General features: G+C 50.8%; 1 pseudogene; it reads left to right on the top strand.

The window, feature by feature from the left end:
* The window catches only part of LOC119360389, a 22,678-nt pseudogene extending 17,660 nt beyond the window's left edge, over window positions 1–5,018 (top strand).
* Window positions 5,019–7,477: the final 2,459 nt, after the last annotated feature.

Genomic DNA, 7,477 nt, shown 5'->3' with positions numbered 1-7,477 from the left:
GGAACTTTTTATCAATACCCCTCAACTAGTTGCCAATCATATTATGAGCGCTACTAGACGGGTAGACATTTGAAACTATATGGACTATGGACCATACCACATGTGTATGCTAACATTCAAAAAATGTGTGTTTAATGGACTCATTATGAGGACAAAAGGCACAACACCTACTATTTTTCCAGTGGCAACGTGCGAGGTTGTCCCTAGTCAAGACTATCCCTTGGTGCATGAACCATAGGAATATCTGAGACATTATTTTAGCTTCCACAATTTTTATTATCCACATACACATCACTGTGAGCCATCATCATGTATCACAATTTAACGACAAACTTCCCACCCTGTTGCGAGTTTCATTTGAAAATGTCAGGCTCATTAGACAGCTTGATGGGCTCCAAGTGAGCAATTTGTTCCATGTTGCAAGGTGGGACGCCAATAAACCCTACAGAAAGAAACTGTCTCGGCTTGTCCCCCAAGACTTGTGCCATTTAAAATGGTTATTCATAATACTATTGTAATAAAGTGTTGCAATTGACAACCCCCACTAATACAAAAGCAAACTTTAGAGGCGTTTTCCGTATATGTGTTGGAGGCAGTTTCCCATTCCACATCTAAGCAGGTGATGTTAATATTTTTAGTATTAGAGGCGGATGGATAACCACATGTAATGATTTCACACTACAATTTCCAAAGGCAAACGACCTCCAATACTTGGAACACTAGATGTAACTTTTTTTTGTAAGCACCTCCAATACACCAACATTCTAGGTGGGTTTTTTGCAACAGAACTTTATATATTTCCATATACGAGGTGGAAGTTTGGTTTTTCTTTCGGCCAACACTCATAATACAACAACTATTTCCATTTCGGAGGCGGAAGTCCGGGTTCTTTTTGCGGCTTGATCTCATATACACTCACAAAATTTCATCTACACATCCATATTTGTCACATAATTGCATTGAAGTGCATACAGTCATATATGTCCAAATGTCTAGGGTCAACATATGCAACAAAATGCTAAAAACTAAAATGTTGTGTTTGTTGATTCCTTGATGTGGATCTTTTTTGTAGCGAGCAAATTAGAAGTTGCAGGTTTCACATTCTAGTGAGTACTTCAACTCAATGGTAATGACTTGGGGTGGAGAGGTCAGTAAAGACCCTCAGCTTCTCGGATTGGAGGCGAAAAGCGGTGACACGATCGCACATGTAATACACATAAGTTTGTGCAAGGGATGCAGTTGGTATTGAATATCATCTTAATAAATGCGGACAAGTTCAAATAGATGGCAAAGTTACATACTATGTTGTAGTGCGCTTCCCCTAATATTTTTCCATAGTGCACCTAAATTATAAATTAGAGTCGTGTCACCGATGGTCAATTAATTTGACCCATATCCTCTCTATAGGCTTCTCCTAGCGAGGCGACATATGTCGTAGGGTCGGGCAGATATGAAGGCATACACACATTTGCTGGAAAGGAGGCGAGAAGGCAATGATGCCCGTGGTGCGAGGAGGCGGCGGTAGAGCCTGGGCGATGGAATTCATGAGAGGTTTGAGAAAGGATCATACCACCCGATCGGGGGAAGTTGTAAATATGCATCAGATGCAGGGACCACGGAGATAGAAACACCATCTCCCATTCACACACACACACACTATCTATGTTTTGTAATTAACCGAAGTGTACGTGCCATCGATTTGCTTATGTGGCACACAAGTAATTTGACCCATCTCCTCTGCACGCTTCTCGTAGCGATGCGGCATATGTCATAGGATTGGGTAGGGCGAGAGCATACACATGTCCGCTTGGAAAGGAGGCGGAAAGGCAATGATGCTGGTGGTACGAGGAGGAAATGGTAGAGCCTGGGCGATGGAATTCATGAGGGTTCGAGAAAGGACCATACCGTTCGGTCGGGGGAAGTTGTAAATATGCATCAGATGTAGGGACCACGGAGATAGAAACACAATCTCTCATTCACACACACAGAGTATCTATGTTTCTTAACTAAGCGAAGCGTACGTGTCATCGTTTTGCTTATGTGGCACACAAGTAATTTCACCCATCGCCTCTATGCACGCTTCTCCTAGCGATGCGACATATGTCGTAGGACCGGGTAGGGCGAAAGCATACACATGCCCACTTGGAAAGAAGGCGGGAAGGCAATGGCATGGTTGGGCGAGAAGGCGGCGGCGGAGCAGGAGCCGGGGCGAATGGTTCATGAGGGGTCTGGGGAAGGACCATACGGCCCGATCGGGGGAAGTTGTAAATATGCATCAGTTGCAGGGACCAGGGAGATAGAAACATCATCTCTCTCACACACGCACTCTCTGTATGTTCCTTAATTAAGCGAAACGTACACGTCAGCGATTTGCTTACGTGGCACACAAGTAAGCTATATATACCCCCACCGCGGCACCGTGAAACCTCCATCCACAACCTCGGCGGCAAGCCAGCCATCGACTCGATCCAGCCGATTCGCTCGATCTCCGATCAGATCGGCGGAGGAAGCTTGAGCGATCGATCGCCGCCGCTGCTGCCACGCACGCTCGTAGCGCCATGGAGCCCAAGAAGGACTACAGCACGGCGATCCTGGAGCGCAAGAGGGCGCCGAACCGGCTGGTGGTGGACGACGCGGAGGGCGGGGTGGCCCTCGACAGCTCGACTGTGGCGCTGAGCCCCGGCACCATGGACGCGCTCGACCTCTTCAACGGCGAGGTGGTGGCGCTCCGCGGCAAGCGCCGCCGCGAGACCGTCTGCTACGCCGCCAGGGACGAGTCGTGCCCCGACGGCCTGGCGCGCGTCAACCGCGTCGTCCGCGGCAACCTGCGCCTCCGCCTCGGCGACCTCGTCACCGTCGCCCCCTGCGGCGCCGTCAAGGACGCCGCCCGCGTCGCCATCTCCCCCTTCGAGGACTGCGTCGACGGCATCAGCGGCAACCTCTTCGACGCCTACGTCAAGCGTAAGTCCTCTCTCTCTCTCTAGTAACCGTCGTCAATCATTTCTTGAGCTGTTGATTGATTCTTGCGTCTTCTTTCTGACCATGGATGCATTGCAGCCTACTTCATTGGCGCGCGGCGGCCGGTGCGCAAGGGCGACCGCTTCGTGGTGCACGGCCACATGCACGCCGTGGAGTTCAAGGTGGTCGACACGGACCCCGACGAGTGCGTCATCGTGGCGGCGGGCACGCAGGTCTTCTGCGACGACGCCAACCCGGTCAAGCGGGAGGACGAGGAGAGGCTGGACGGCCCGGGCTACGACGACGTCGGCGGCGTCCGCAAGCAGCTCGCGCAGATCCGGGAGCTGGTGGAGCTGCCGCTGCGCCACCCCAAGCTCTTCAAGACGCTGGGCGTGAAGCCGCCCAAGGGGATCCTGCTCTACGGCCCGCCGGGCACCGGCAAGACGCTGCTGGCGCGCGCCATCGCGGCCGAGTCGGGCGCCAACTTCGTGGTCGTCAACGGGCCGGAGATCATGTCCATGATGGCCGGCCAGAGCGAGGACAACCTGCGCAAGGTGTTCGCCCAGGCCGAGGCCCAGGCGCCGTCCATCATCTTCATGGACGAGATCGACGCCATCGCGCCCAACCGCGAGAAGACGCACGGCGAGGTGGAGCGCCGCGTCGTGTCCCAGCTGCTCACGCTCATGGACGGCCTCCGCCCGCGCGCGCAGGTCATGGTCATCGGCGCCACCAACCGCCCCAACAGCCTCGACCCGGCCCTCCGCCGCTTCGGCCGCTTCGACAAGGAGATCGACATCGGCGTGCCCGACGAGGTCGGCCGCCTCGAGATCCTCCGCATCCACTCCAAGGACATGCCCCTCTCGGACGACGTCGACCTGGAGCGCATCGGCAAGGACACGCACGGCTTCGTCGGCGCCGACCTCGCCGCGCTCTGCTCCGAGGCCGTCTTCCAGTGCATCCGCCAGAAGATGGACGTGATCGACCTCGAGGCGGACACCATCGACGTGGAGGTGCTCAACTCCATGTCCGTGATCATGGACGACCTGGTGCACGCCAAGGAGGTGACCAAGCCGTCGGCGCTGCGGGAGACGGGGCTGGTGGAGGTCCCCAAGGTGTCGTGGGAGGACGTCAAGCTGGAGCTCCAGGAGACGGTGCAGTACCCGGTGGAGCACCCGGAGATGTTCGAGCTCTTCGGCATGGAGCCGTCACGGGGCGTGCTCTTCTACGGCCCGCCGGGCTGCGGCAAGACGCTGCTGGCCAAGGCCATCGCCAGGGAGTGCAAGGCCAACTTCATCAGCGTCAAGGGCCCGGAGCTGCTCACCATGTGGTTCGGCGAGAGCGAGTCGAACGTCCGCGACCTGTTCGACAAGGCGCGCCAGTCGGCGCCGTGCGTGCTCTTCTTCGACGAGCTCGACTCGATCGCCGTCAAGCGCGGCAACAGCGTGGGAGACGCCGGCGGCACGTCGGACCGGGTGCTGAACCAGCTGCTCACGGAGATGGACGGGATCAACGCCAAGAAGACGGTGTTCGTGATCGGGGCCACCAACAGGCCGGACATCATCGACCCGGCGCTGCTCCGGCCGGGGCGGCTCGACCAGCTCATCTACATCCCGCTCCCCGACGAGGCGTCGCGGCTGCAGATCTTCAAGTCGTGCCTGCGCCGGTCCCCGCTGTCCCGCCGCGTCAGCCTCCCGGACCTGGCCCGCTCCACGGCCGGGTTCAGCGGCGCCGACATCACGGAGGTCTGCCAGCGCGCGTGCAAGCTGGCGGTGCGCGACCTCATCCAGAGGAGCTCGGTCGTGGGCAAGGCCGCGGCCATGGCCGGCGCCGAGATCACCCGGAAGCACTTCCTGGGGGCCATGGAGCACGCGAGGCGGAGCGTCAGCGACCTGGACGTGCTCAAGTACGAGTACTTTGCTCGCAAGTTCAAGCAGGGCGGGAGCTTCGAGGAGGCGCCGCCGCAGCCGCCGGCACAGGTAGTTGGCCCGCCGCAGGGGCATTTGGAGCTCATGGCCGCGGAGGACGTCGAGGCTTCCATGGACGAGGATTCGCTGTACTGAGGCAAGACATCTAGGATTTGTAATTTGCAGATTTAAACAGCATGGTTCTGCTTTACTTTACATCATTGCGAGAACTTTGCTACGGCTTGTGTTGTGATGAGGCAAGTTATCTCGGATGAGCACGCGTGTTAGTTGTTCATCTTTGTTCATTTCAGAGGCATATTTGTTCATCTTTTTTTCTCAAACATGAAAGATATCCCTGCATTTCATGCATTTTTTCTATCCTAAAACTCCATCTTTACACGAATTTGGCACAAATCGGAATAAAAAAAAGTAAAGTCAAAATTATTTAGCTTATTCTCTCAATTTCAATCGACCGCTGCTAGATTTGGTATATTTAATATGAATTGGCGATCAGAACACATATGGGTAGAACTTCTAATCCCTGCATTTCATGCATTTTTTCTATCCTAAAACTCCATCTTTACACGAATTTGGCACAAATCGGAATCATTGGTACTACCTAGATATGTTGTAGCACAATGGCTCTACCAAAAAAAAAGCAGGTCGTGCAGCACAAAACGAGAGTTGCCACTGCTTCCTACACATCTCTCTTGGCTCACAAATCCCACAGAAATAATTCGACACGTTTTAGGTCACTGCACATCTCTCTCGATTAATAATAGTAAGGCTCACTATCTAGAGTCAGCATTCCACCGTCCTTCTGGAACATTGCAACTTCTGACCAAGAGAAGGGGACACCTTTGTTGATGGTATTCGGATTTCTCGGACTTCTTTGGGATGAAAACTAAGGAGCCTTCAGTGCTTGGAGCCAGCCACGGTGGCGCTTAAGCGTCATTTCTTTCCTCGAGGCATTTTTGGAGAATCTTTCCCGCTATCCTTATGATGTCAAACATGAAAGGTATTGGTATTGATATGAATCTATGAAACATGCCAAGAGCCGTGAAAGAAATACATAAACATGTACAAGGACCTGAATCAGTTCATGCTTACACACAGTGGCGGAGCTTGAAAAAAAAAGTTGGACGGGCCAGAGAGCACAATATTCTTCAAATTCTAAAGCATATATACTATTTCAATAGATATAGTCAGTACACCTTCTGTTCACATTGAATACAAGATGAGCAGATGCATATATATACATCTTTACTACCGAGACCAAAATAAGCCATAACATTTGACCATATATACTACTCCAAACCAAAATAAGCCATACCATTTGACCATCAGGCAAAGTTATGTGGAGTTACATACTACAAATCAGCATTCCGTTCCTTCATTTGAAATCTTCAATGATATCTTCATAGCTGTACTTCTCCAGAAGTTCACCCTCTATGTTAACCAACAAGTTATTGGCAAGAAAGTCATCCTCCATTGTATTGCGCCACCTTGTTTTAATGATCTTCATACTGGAAAATGCACGCTCAACACTCGCCATAGAAACTGGAAGGGTAATGAGCAAACGGAGTAATCTTTCAATCAAATTGAAGACAACATGTCTTCCTGACTCCACAAGGCATCGACAAAGATCAATCAAGTTTGATATATTTCTCATATATTCATCCTTGGAAGCATCCAAAACAAAATGTTTTAGTTGTAATTGTAATCCATAGATATCTTGTTGGGGGAAGTCTGCTGGGTAGTACTTTTTCACCATGTCACATATATCACTAGCTTTAAATCCTCTAAATTTGTTTCTAGGAATCAAGGTGGCACTAGTGGTTAGAAGATCCATTACCTTCTCATTGAACCTATGGTTTAGTTCAAATAGTTGAGTGTCCAGTGTTGCATAGAATATTTCGACTCGAAAGTAATGCTCCTTGGTCAGCTGATTGGGTTGATGGCGGGCACGGCCACCACGCATGATGTAAGCTTCCTCAAAGTCAGGAATGACAATGGAGTGGTTTGTACAGAACTCAACAACTGTGACAATAAATTCTTGGTAGCCATCATCTGATCTTAGTTGTTGGAGACACTCTTTAGTTGAGGAGACTAAACAAACAGCATTCACAATATCTTGTGACTTCTTCTGTAAAGCTTGGCCAAGCACTTCGGTTATCTCAAATATCTCCTTCATCAAACACAAGTTAAATATGAACTCGAAGGAGGACAAGTAGCCGAAACAAGTGTCGGCATCTGCATGCAATGAGCCAATTGATCTATCGGCTGCTATATCTTGGATGACCGAAAAAATAGCACCAAACATCTTCATAAGGCTGTAAACTGAACCAAAATGAGAACCACACCTTGTGTCTCCTGGTCGCTTAAGGGTATGAATCTGATTTGCCCCTTGTCCTGTCTCAATATTGGCATTAGCAATTGCATTTTCAAGTTCAACTAGTTGGGCTTGATGGAGTTGATCATGTCGCTTTGAAGATGAGTCAACGGTGTTTATGATATAGAGCAGTTTTTGGAAGAACTGAGAAATAGAAACCACTTCTTTGGATGCACCAACAAGAGCAAGTTGCAAGCGATGGGCATAACAATGGACATAATAA

The sequence above is a fragment of the Triticum dicoccoides genome, chromosome 2B, assembly GCF_002162155.2.
Source record: "Triticum dicoccoides isolate Atlit2015 ecotype Zavitan chromosome 2B, WEW_v2.0, whole genome shotgun sequence".
NCBI lineage: Eukaryota > Viridiplantae > Streptophyta > Magnoliopsida > Poales > Poaceae > Triticum > Triticum dicoccoides.
The sequence above is the reverse complement of the archived record's forward strand: the minus strand, read 5'-3'. Positions and strand labels throughout refer to the sequence as shown.